Genomic DNA, 12,911 nt, shown 5'->3' with positions numbered 1-12,911 from the left:
CTAATGTGGACTGTATGTTGGTTTCACGGCTCCTAAGGACCAATAAAAAAGTCAATGTGACGCAGTGAGGCTCAAGTGTGGTGCGCAAAATGGTCACAATGAGGTTTGAAAATAATAGGAAAAAAAGACAAATAAAACTCGGTTTAGTTTAATGGTTTTATTAATTGTCCAAGTATTTTGATTTGATTTAGATATATTGGTTTACAATGGTTTTACCTGAAAATAATGTGGCCTGGTAGCTGCAGTTCTTTCTCCTTGGTCTCCCGATGTGAAAGTGAAAAAATCTAAAGCCGTGATTTTCGTTCGAACCGCCGGACAAAGAAAGGACGTTGAGGGGAAATTCAACGAAAGATACTTTATCCGGCGGGAAACTTAAACTAACGGCGCGAATATATAATATACGTACATGTGTACAAGTATGCATGCATAAATGTACACATATGTGAATGACACATTAGGGTGGTGCATTATATTTGGAAATATTTAGGCTTAAGGCCTAAACACCTGTAATAATTTTTGATTGGACCCTGCAAAAAATGGGACTAATCCGGGATGACTCCGGGAGCAATCGCAACGGAGCATGAGACTAATACAACTTTTGATCTCTTTATATGGAATGAACTGATCGCTTTTGTTCGAGCATGTCCTATGAAGAGACTAATTGTTCACCTTTATACTCGAACGGGTATAAAAAGCGACTATTCACTTTTAAAAAAATAAAAATAAAAATTTGCGCCAGCTGAGATTCGAACCGGGGTGCTCAGTTTTGTTAGGCTAATACTCTCTCTGTGTGCCAACGCCGCACATGAAATTTGATTGACTAAGTGCGTGCATATCATTAATAGTACCCGTTAGAGATGAGTTGGGGACTAATTGATCTCCAATTATACCCATAAGGGAATAGTCGAGACTAATTGACCTCCATTAGTACCCTTATGAGACTAGTTGGGACTAATTAATGCCCAATTGTACCCGATTGAGAGTAATCTCGGAATACTCTATTTAGAGATTAGTCGCACAATTTTTTGCAGGGGAGTGCCATCTATTGTTTTTTCGTGCGGGCTATCTTTCGCATATGAGTAAGTAGTCAAGCTAATCTTTTCACATATGAGCCAGCAGGCAAACTATTTGGTTTGAAAAATCACACGTACACAAAACTTCTGGGAGCATTTTTGATTCACTATTAAGAATATGATAGCAAAACGTGCCGAACTTAGCGCGCACGCGTGACGGTAACGTCACTAGGAAAGTGACCGTCACTGTTCTTGATGGGATATTTAAATACAACAATAACTATTTCATTCATAAACGCATGCGCGTATTTCTTAAGGCCAGATAAATTCGNTTTTTGATTCACTATTAAGAATATGATAGCAAAACGTGCCGAACTTAGCGCGCACGCGTGACGGTAACGTCACTAGGAAAGTGACCGTCACTGTTCTTGATGGGATATTTAAATACAACAATAACTATTTCATTCATAAACGCATGCGCGTATTTCTTAAGGCCAGATAAATTCGTTCATAACAACCGCAGCACATCTCCCCGCAAATTCATCACCCTCAAGCGCAACTTTTTCAGTCCGACGCAAAAATTCTAAAATCTAAAATTTAAGAAATCTCGGCCAGCCAAGTGAAAAGTGGCAACTATTTCTCTATAATCCAGCAAAATAACTTATCTCGAATTTTGGTAATTTTTGGCAAAACAATCTATTTCTCTGTTCCATACCAATTTTTCAATCATTAGCTAGTATATTAAGGTGTAATTTTAATTAACATTAAATAAAGTGAACGTTTTCTGCAGGAAAATACATTATTTTTTTTTTAGTAAAATCAAAACTCCTAAAATCACAAACATATGTGGTTTTATCGGAAGCTCACAAATGTAATGGCAACCTAGCTCGTTTGCACATTTTTCGGTCCGATATTGTAAAATTTGTTGTCCATGACGCGGCACGATTTTTGTACAGGTGGGTCAATGTGCCTTGAACTCCATTTGTATATATGCAAAAAAAATGATTTTATTTATTTTTGAATATTAAAAGTTTCTATACTTTAAAGTTTATAAATTTATGTTTACATATATCCACGGATGATTTTTAATTTTTTTCACCCGTAAGCAAACCTTAAGTACCATAAAAAGATTCAACCACATGTCCATATGTACATATGTCTGCATGTAAGCGTGTAAATATGTCAACTGAAGTTTGCTTTTAACCCATTTGTGCGGAGCAAGTTTTTTTCGTTCCAGTGGTTAATGAAATTGTTGGGTACCTCGAAGAACCCGCTTAAGTACCTCGATGTGTGTACTTAAGCGAACATAATTATTGATGTAGGTAGTTAATCTTCTTGATCACTTACATAAGGAAGTCCTTGAATAAAACATGAACCTCTAATGATGTGTACTTAGTTTAAAACCAAGATCGTAGCATTATTAAAACACAAACAAAAACTTTATAAAAAATCGATAAAGAAATGTTATGTAATTTTTACAATTAATTCAATTTTTTAAAATCATTGATTATACATATCTATACATACATACAGTGTTGGACATATCTGTCATTTCGGACCAAATTCAAAAAGATGTTGTTTGCCACTTAAAAATTGCCGTTGATTTTTTAGAATTTTTTGCCGAACGTGTTGTGGGAGCACTTAAAAGGGGGAAATTATAAGTAAAATGGTAAACGGGCTACGAAAAATTTAGGTACTTAGGCGCTTTGGGTAAATAAGCGGGGAGGTACTTAAAAGAGGGATTTTCTTCAGATTACATTGAAATGTATACAGTGCCCAAAAATGATGGTTACTTAAGCTGGTTAGGCACTTAAGCGGGTTTCACTGTACGTACTTATGCACGTCATGCACACATATTCACATACATACTTAAATAGGCATAGGTAAGAAGAGTGATGCCAGATTGTGGGTAATTTCCCTATTTGAAGGATATTTTGCAACAAAAATTATTACAAGGGAAAAAGGGGCATTTCAAATAAAAAAGGGATTTTCTTTGACACAGTTATCGATTATCCTGAAGATGTGATATGGAGCGAAATGATAATAATAATAATAATAATAATAATATCCCTACGGTTTTTACCCTCCATTCCCGCCCATCCGCACGAGGGGCGCAGTCCGCATGACGTACGGAACCAATATTTTAAATTTTTGTGCCGAGTCACGATAGGCAGGAGTTTGTTAAGTGTCGAGATCTAAAACTGTTCAGCTACAGAACTAAATTCATCAGCTGATATATAATTATTAAAAAGTATAAGAACAATTTTCAAAATTTTCTCACATTACCCAGTCCAAGCGCTGAGTAAAAAAGAATCTTTTTAATTGAAACTGGTGTTTCATGTAAAACTTAAACAAATTATCCGATTAAATGTTAAATAGCATATGTACATATGTGCTTCAATTTTAAAGTCACCAAAAAATCATATTCGCTTACACAATGCAAATATTTTGTAAAAGTTATAGTTTTAAGAATTGCCAGTAAGTATACAACAATAAAAAACACAAATATATGTATGCTAGTTACCTTAATACAGAAACAAGTTTCTTCAAAATCTTGGATTTTAATAAACAGTGAAGCTAATTTATGAATGTAGTAGATGTTTTTAAATTATTTTAGGCCCTTAGTGAGTAATCTACCTACCTTTGAATTTCGAAAGAATATTATATGTCCGGTGTAATGAGAAGCAGTGCGCGCTTCCACTCCGCAGGTCCTGGGTTCAAGCCCTTAACGGCGGTCGCCCCTCGGCAGGCAATGGCAAACCTCCGAGTATATGCCATGACAAACAGCTTCGCATAAAAATACACTCGCCGTTCGGAGTCGGCATAAACTGTAGGTGCAAGGCGAATTTATACAAGGTGGTGTTGATGGCGAATTTAGATTTTCGCCGCGGTACTTCTTAATGTCAAAATGATATGTTTGTTGTAAAATGAATTCGCCTTGGTTACAACAAACACATCATTTTGACATTAGGAAGTACCGCGGCGAAAATCTAACTTCGCCATCAACACCACCTTGTATAAATTCGCCTTGTGTGGGTGCCTCCGCTTTGTGTGACAACATCAAGCGGCACGCCACAAATCGGAGGAGAAGTTCGGCCAAACACTAACATAGGTGTATTATTATTTTATATGAATGTTACTTCTTTACTACTGAAATAGGTATATGTTTTCAATTCTTTGGGAATTTTGTGAGATAAATTTTTATGATGTGGGTAATTGAAGGTTATTTCCCGATTTTCGTGGGACTTTTAAAAGATAATGTCTGGCATCACGGGGTAAGAAATGCAAAAGAACAGCTACTTAGATTCATTTCGAATTTGACCTTCATTGCGAGTAGTCGTGCTATTGCAATTAAATTTCAATAAATAATCTGGGTTTTTAGGACATTCAAATTTGTAGAAAAGGCTCTGCAAATCACCAGGCTAAATAAACAATTTTAGAGCTAAGAAAAGGGCTAGTTTCATTATTCATCAATTGAACCTTTTTGAAGTGAAAACTTCAGCGGTGGGAGTGATTTGAAACTCGATGAAACGAAAAATGAAACTAACAGCAAAAACAATACGCAATACTTTATTTGCCTTTACCAGGCCTATTCTGCGTTGGTAACAAAAATTCTGTTACCAATTAATAAAGTTAATGTCAATTTTCAAATAACAGCTGTTTTTGCTTACATCGGAAAGCAGACTTTGTAAAATGCAAAAATGGAAAATAGCACTAATGTAGGTATTTGCTAATTTTACTAGCCATATAAGATAAATACACATAAAATCATCGTTTAGAGCTGATTTGTTGATGCCGGGCACGAAATGTGGTTTTTGCGTTCCTCACGCTCTGGGCAGTTTTGGCACGCCTTGACACATTTTTGGCACTTGTGAGAGAATAACTTAGGGCAGTATTGCGAGTGTCGACTGGCAGTAGAATAGAAATTTGTCGATCGAGTCGAACATCTTATATTTTGCTATTGTGTAACTTGATCGATAAAAATTTGTACTATTGTGAATGGTTGACTGAATTGCAGAGAACGTAAATTTATAGAGAAGGTCCAAGAACGAATCAGCGTGGAAATTGTCAAATACCAACAAACTGGCGAGGCGCATTTTAAGAGCGGCCAGCCAGAGACAAACGAATTTTAACAGAGCCCAGCCAGAGGCAAAATAAATTTAACAGAAATTGTCTCATCAAAGCAAATGCATGTTTTTCGTGTTAGACAGCGAAATGCTGACGGCTTTTTACGTTTTTACAACCCTTTTATTGTTCTTTAAATTGGTTAATAAAAATTATTAATTGGTTAAAATAAATGCATGCATGGAAGTCGAAATAATTCTTACTTTATGTCATACTAGCTTATACCCGCGGGTTTCCCCCACGTTTTTATACAAATATGAAAAATAATTTAATGATTTTATATTTTATTTCTGTGCCCATTTTGTTATATTTTTTAAGCGAGTTAAGGTATTTAGGCCGTTTTGTTTAGGCCACTAGCCTAAACCAAACTTTGAAAGGGTGAACCACCCTATTGTGTAAGTGCACACACACACATATATATATATATATATGTAAGCGCATACACCCAGTAGAAATCTTAAGCATACAACATCGCTGTTGGTGGCATGAGCTTACTGCTGTGTATACATGCCAGTATAAATGAACCTTCATTTCCATTTAACACGCGTGGTTTCTCAGAGCGTATGCGTACCTTAATCATACACTTGTGCTACTGCTGTATGCATATGGCTATGCAAAAATGCATTAATGGAACAGTACTAAAGCATTCTTACAAGATCCCCTTATGTAAATGCTACTTTTCTGATACATTTTAATATACGGGGACATACAAACAAGTAGCACTTACATATGGGTGTTTCCATCGGAAAGTCCACCACGACAAAAAAAAATAAAAGTCTTATATCTAACGTATTTACGGGCCGATTTGTCTGCTTTTTAAAATATATATTGGCTGTGTAAGTAGAATCATGTTCGAGTAAAATGGTCTTCGTAGGTGGCGCCAAGGTTGAGATATTTCGAAAAACCGTATTTATGGTCTGATTTCGTTCGAATTTGGCGTATGTGGTTGAAACATAATAAATCATAGATTTCTAATAACTTGACCCTGAATTGGCGCTGAAGTCAAAATATAAAGTATATTCTACATAAAATACATATTTTATTTGCGTTGAAAATTCATTTAAAAGCAATTTTAACAAAAATATAACGATGGAAATTTATGTCACGTGACGCCACGTCACGTCACGTTTNAACGTACATTCGCTTGCAATTCGCTAGAATTTGAATTTATTCGTGGAAATTCATGACTACGCATGAATTGTTCACACAAATTCACTCATATAGCAAGCTTCCTTCAAGAATGCATACAGCCGATTTCTACTGGGCAATTAGGCACACNCATATGCAAATGCATATCTTGTAAAAGCCCGTTTGTGCTGAAAATAGTGTCGCACAACACGTCCGTTCACTAAAAATTTTGTACAAGACGACAACGTACATTCGCTTGCAATTCGCTAGAATTTGAATTTATTCGTGGAAATTCATGACTACGCATGAATTGTTCACACAAATTCACTCATATAGCAAGCTTCCTTCAAGAATGCATACAGCCGATTTCTACTGGGCAATTAGGCACACATACAGCGCTGCAGGACTATTTTCCCGCCAATAAATAGCTGTGTTTTCGTATTCTCCAGCAAAAAATATCCAGTAACTTGCCAGTAACCAAATTTCGGAGAGTAAGTCAATATTTACTCCCAATAAGTGAAATATGCAAGAAAGTACGAAAACGCAAACCCAGCAAGAAGTTGCTAGTTTTATGAACAGCTGATTAATTTGTTATTTTCCGATGTAATTTTCTTAGAAAACTAGCATTTTCCATCTTATTATATATTTAAATGGGTTTATTTTGTCAATTGCAACTCTAAAAGCACCACAAACAATTATTTTGTTAATGTGAATTACATTAAGCATCATGCCATCAGCTGTTTTTCTTACTAGCAAATAGTTGCTAGTAAAAATTTATCCAGTAAAAATCCAGTGAAACTTGCAAGTTCAGCTGTTATTTTTGCTCTCTCGATCTCCCCTCTTTTGCTAGTTTCTTGCAAGTCTTTGCGTACGAAAACGACATCCAGTAAAAAACCAGTAAAATTAGTACTGGATTTACTGGATAGTGCGTACGCGAACAGGGCTAATTTTTCGTCTGCGAATAGTTTCCACTTTCAGTTTGCACCTTCTCTATCCATCTAAGTTCTCTGTAGTGCGATTCGGTAACTTTTTTAACGACATTCGCAGTGGCTAATTTAGCTAAACAATAATTTTAAAGATTTTGCTATTCAATAAGTACTTTCTTATCGATATTCGCTAAGTCAAAATCAGCTGTTTCGTTAACAATTCGTTTATGATTAAGTTATCGACATCTCATTTGGTGTTGTTAAGTTTGCGTTAACCAAACGAATTTGCGCGCAAGTAAATCCAAAGTGAATTTATATAAAAGAAATGGCGTTTGAATATGTGGCGTATAGTTTAAACCGATACTATGGAGTCAGAAATACCCCAACATGGATCGGTGTATGCTCCGGGACATTCACGATCCATTTGAGCTGGCGCCTTCCGAGTTCCGGAAGCTATATAGTGTGGGCCCAGAGACTGCAATGGAGCTCATCCAGCGGCTGGAGATCCAATTGAAAAAATAAGTAATTCATTTTGAAAATTAAAAGAAAAACTATAAAATTAACTCTTGTATGATATGTACACTTAACAGCAAAAGTCTGCATACACCATCCATTTTTTTCAATATTCGCAATATTTTGCAAGCTAAAATTCGTTTGTTATTTTTATTGTATAAAAATATGGATCATCCTTAAAACAAAATCATACAAAGCAAGATTTCAAGTTGTATACAAAATTAAGGAAAATTCAACGATTTTTAATGAACACTTAAATTTTAGTATAACAATGTGTAAAAATGAGGTTGCTACGAAATCGCGTTGATTTTTAAATTAATGCGCTATAAAACTGCGTACTTGAAGTTATTTTATAAAATCTGATTAAAAAGTTGAAAGTGTCGATTAAAAATCGTAGAATTTTAATTTGTTTTAAGGATGATCCATATTTTTATTAAAAAAAATAGCAAACGAATTTTAGCTTGCAAAATATTGCGAATACTTAAAAAATAAATGGTGTACGCAGACTTTTGCTGTTAAGTGTTAAGTAAAACTTAACTTAAAACTACTATTAACATTTCTTAAAACCTAAACTTAATAGTATTTACGAGTTGCCGAGAGTACTCGCGAGTCGGTTAAAACCCTCGGCACAGGCTTTCATCCCTACGCTAAGGACGGTCATAGACTGCGCCATTGCACGCGTCGCCTCCGTCTGCCTTGCGGTATTTTCAGCCAGCATATATTGAGAAAAAGTATATATTAATACGATTTATGTAAACCATATCTAATAATAATTACTTCTCACCTTCAAAACATCCGTTTGCCTTGAATTGTTTTCAGCCAGCATCAACTGATAAAAAGTATATATTAACACGATGTTTTTAAAATATAATCAGCCCTATCGCCTATTTCATGTGAAAAAATTGTGTCCATTATTTAATATGCAAAACAAAAACAAATTGGAAAAAATTGTTTTTGTTTTGCTTTACAATTTTTGGGAATATTTGTTCACGTTAAATTCGCGATAGGGCTTAGTATCTAATACATGTCGACAATAAATCCGACCTGTGGCATTTGACCATAGTTTCATATGTAAAACTTTCCGCTGAACCCAAATATTAAGGCAAAATAATATAAGAACAGTTTTTGGGATCTGAAAAAAGTTCTCTCAAGTTATTCCATTTTTTTGGATCTAATCAATCTGTAATCTCTTTTAAATTTAGGTAATATTATAGACAATCGCAAATTTATAGACTTTACTAAATTTAAAGACAATTCAAATTGCAAAAACGTATAAGAACCTTATTCAGATCTCAAAAAAAAAAAAATTGGCTATATGGAAAATCTGTTATACATACTTGTATTATTTTGCCTTAATATTCGGGTTCAGCGAAAAGTTTTACATATGAATTTATGGTCAAATGCCAGAAGTTGAAATTTTTATTTTTAATTTCTGTAAACTTGTGTAATTATTTCTCACATTCAAGGCATCTGTTGCTTCTCAGCGATTTCGAGAAATTTTTTCTGGACATCGCTCTCTTCCTCCACCCGCTTCCTCTTCAAAGCCCTACGCGGTGTTTGCGCAGGAGTTTTAGGTGTGCTGACCTGCACCTCGCTGTCAGCTCCAAACACTGACGCTGGCGTCACCGCATGGAAGACAATATCCTCCCCATCCTACATGACCAGTTAAAGCTCCTAATAGTTTAAAAGTAAATTAAGAACGTAGTAAATAATAATAGAAATAATTGTATAACTATAGCCCACCTCTTCCAATGGCACATTGTCAGGAACCGCTTCGTGACCCTCTCCATCTCCGTTAAAGGTGGCTGATCGATGGGCATGTTGCCTGTTAGAGCCTGCTGCCTCTTCCGGTCACGTACACGTACGCTTGTACGGCTTTTTAAGTTGCGCCAGACCTGTTTGCAAAGTAATGAAATACATACTTAACCAATATGTAGTACATATAAAAAGCCTTACAGCATATTTATGAATGACCAAGAAAATAAATGTGCACAGGAAGCTCAAACAAAATTAAACAAAAGTCCCGGGGGAAATGTTAAGTTATTTGTACAACGATTTTGGGGTAGAGAGCGGAGGGGGAGTTGGCGCGGCCCCCAAACCTCCCTTAAAAGAAAGAGGATGGACCGCACTTTATGAAAAGACCCCTTGGGAGCTGATTGCAAAACCATATTTCAAACCAAAATTATAAATAAATGAATGCACAGCTATGGTAAACCTTTTGCTTAAATAAAGTGTATACTCTTGTCTATAAGTGTGTGGAAACGTTTTTTGATTCGGGTCACACGTTTGGGCACAGCAACCCAAAGTCGTTGCACAAATAACTAAACCGTACCCAATATGTTAAAAATGAATTTGAACACTAAAAATTACTTTTCCGAATTAACCAACAACCTGATTCTTCATTTGCACATTTTAATTAAAAAATTACTTCACGTATGCACATATATATATATACTAATTGTTTTTTTATCGCACTCTAGAAAACTGCATCCTATATAGACACACTTAAAACACAAGATAAGTACTTACCGAATGCCATTGTTCCACAGACTTTACAGCTCCTCCTATTGCCTTGAGCTTTTGTGCCATTTCTGCCCACTTATTTTGGTCCTTCAGCTTTCCGTGGAGACGCTGGAACTTTCCGGACGCAAGCCCTTCGTTCTCCCTGAGAAGGTCGATCATCACGTTGACCTGCTCCGCTGATGCCCGTCTCCTTTTAGCTCCTGCTCCACTGGTAGAGGCCATTCTGAAATTATAAATAAGAACAAAGTAAATTCTTATACATATTAATTAAATAAATAGCAAAATATACTTCCCTTTGCTGCAATATGTGGACGCAAATTAGCGGCGCGAAGAAATGGCTTTGCTTTTTTCTGTTCCGCTTCTGCTTTTCGCAAAGTTGACATTTCGAACAGCGGAGATGCTACTTTTTATCAATTTGAATTAATGGAAAAAATCAGCTGTTCACTGTCGTTAGGAATAAGCTAGTGAATCGCATAATCGTTATTGACAACGACAAAAATCTTTAATTAACAACTCGACAAATGCATCGTTAAGAGTTACGGAATCGCACTACTGGTTCAGTACAGACATTTTAATGCGATGTAAAAATCACTGAGTAACTCTATTATTCTTAACGCTGTAAATATTAGCGGGCAATACTAAAGGTAGGGGCAAATAACTATGTTTTTGAAGAAAAGTAATAAATTTGTTTTAGTTATTTATGGTCTGATAACAATTATATTCAACAAATTTATTGAGCTTGAGGCCGTTTTTAATAAAAAACTATTGTGGCAACTGGCTGAGTCAGCTGGGGTCGTCGGTTCGAATCCCGCTGAAGAAGTCTGATGAGCAAATGTGGTGATTTCCGAAATCGCTATCACTTCTACCATTTTTTCAAATTGTTGTTGCTTTTCCACAATAGTTTTCGTTAAAAACGGCCTCAAGCTCAATAAAAATTGTTGAAAAGTAATAAAGGAAAAGAGTAGACTCAAAATAAATAAAAAATACTTAGAAAACACAAACACATATTAAACGTATCCCAAGCCCAGAAAATTAAAACGCTACCTTCGATTCTAGTCTGTAGAAAATGTATACGGATATTAGAGTGGTTCAAAAAACACTATTTTTGGAAATTCATAAACGCTACATCAAAATATTGTAATTTGTGAGAAAATAAGAGACACGCATTATTTTATTTAAAAAATTATAATTTTTTGGAGGTCGCGCTAGCTGGTTTTTTATAAAAGCGCTGATGTTTTCAATTTTATTATTTTCGTGACATGTTATAGGGCAGCTAAAAATGGGGTTTTTACATGTAATCACTCAGGTATTATTGGTGAATATTCCCTTAATTACATACCTGTCTTGGACATTTGGAATGGGACTAGTGCCCGAAAATATGCTTTCGAAAAGAGACTGCTAAAATTAAAACGTTGAAACTAAGCGTTTTAAGCATTGTCATGGGTTCAAACTCGTTAAGAGGGGGTATCTGGGGTCGCTGATTACGCATCTGATGTCTGTTTCTCAAAACTCAAAATGGCGGTACCAATATGGCGAACAATTAAAAAAAAGAGTGGATTTGTTCGAAACTCGATAGTTTTTGGGGTCGCTTATTACAAATCTGAAGTAATTTTTTTTTAATTCGAATATGGCGATCAATTCCTTAAAAATTACTAAAATTAAAACGTTAATACTGAACGTTTTAAGTAAGCATTATCATGGGTTAAAACTCGTTACCAGGGTGTTTCTGGGGTCGGTGATTACGAATCTCATGTCACATTTTCAAAATTAAAAATGGCAAATCTAATTCGGCGATTAATTAAAAAAAGTGATTGGATTTGGATGCGCCACTTTGAATATTGAAAATCTGCTGGCGTCAGATTCGTACACAGAAATCCACTAGTAACATGTTTCAACTCAGGACAATGCTTAAAACTTTCAGTATGAACGTTTTAATTTTAGTGATTTTTTTTAGAACACTGTTCCTGAATTAGTTAAAAGTTCACTAAAACGTACGACAAAAATTGAAAATGCAACTTTGTTCGTTATCACCTACGTAACCAAAATCCATTTTCACTAAAATCGTATCAGCCTTGTTTTGCGAAATATTGACATTCAAGAATTGCAAAATTATAAAAATTTCGGAACAAACTTTTGTTCTCATATTTTATATTAATTCGTTAGATATAATTAAGATAACAGTTATAAGTAACTATCTGAACAGCCCTTGGCTCGTTACCACATAATTCTTTTGCAGAAAATGTATGTATGTATGTAATGTATTTCTTGTTTTGATTTATTTTTAATAAATATTGCTAGCGTCTCAGTACGTTCTGATTTAATAAGTAATTGTGTAATACAATCCGGGACTGAAAGTGTTTATAGGCAAGTTGAGTTTTATTTACAAATAGCAAGAAAAAAAGCTGATACGATTTTAGTGAAAATGGATTTCGGTTACGTTGGTGATAACGAACAAAATTGCATTTTTAATTTTTTCGCACGTTTTAGTGAAATTTTAACTAATTCAGGAACAGTGTGTTATTTTTATTTATTTATTTAAGAAAGCTTATATAATAATAACAATTATTATACAACCTATGAAAAAGCAGCGCTAGCAGCAGAGGCTTTCGGCTGGAACAGTGTGTTAATATAGCAGTATCTCTTCGAAAGCATATTTTCGGGCACTAGGCAAACTCTAACTGTC

General features: G+C 35.1%; 1 long non-coding RNA gene across 1 annotated transcript; it reads right to left on the bottom strand.

The window, feature by feature from the left end:
* Positions 1 to 584: 584 nt before the first annotated feature.
* LOC108360286 (uncharacterized) lies at positions 585 to 12,388 on the bottom strand. Its single transcript, XR_001847085.1, has 3 exons — positions 12,224 to 12,388; positions 10,090 to 10,096; positions 585 to 595 (listed from the first exon to the last, which is right to left on the bottom strand). It is a non-coding gene; the product is annotated as an uncharacterized LOC108360286 (long non-coding RNA).
* Between the last annotated feature and the right edge of the window lie 523 nt (positions 12,389 to 12,911).

The sequence above is a fragment of the Rhagoletis zephyria genome, unplaced genomic scaffold, assembly GCF_001687245.7.
Source record: "Rhagoletis zephyria isolate East Lansing unplaced genomic scaffold, Rhagoletis_zephyria_1.1 Rzeph_scaffold_00552, whole genome shotgun sequence".
Classification (NCBI taxonomy): Eukaryota; Metazoa; Arthropoda; class Insecta; order Diptera; family Tephritidae; genus Rhagoletis; species Rhagoletis zephyria.
Note: the sequence above shows the minus strand (reverse complement) of the source record. Positions and strands in the feature narration are given on the sequence as shown.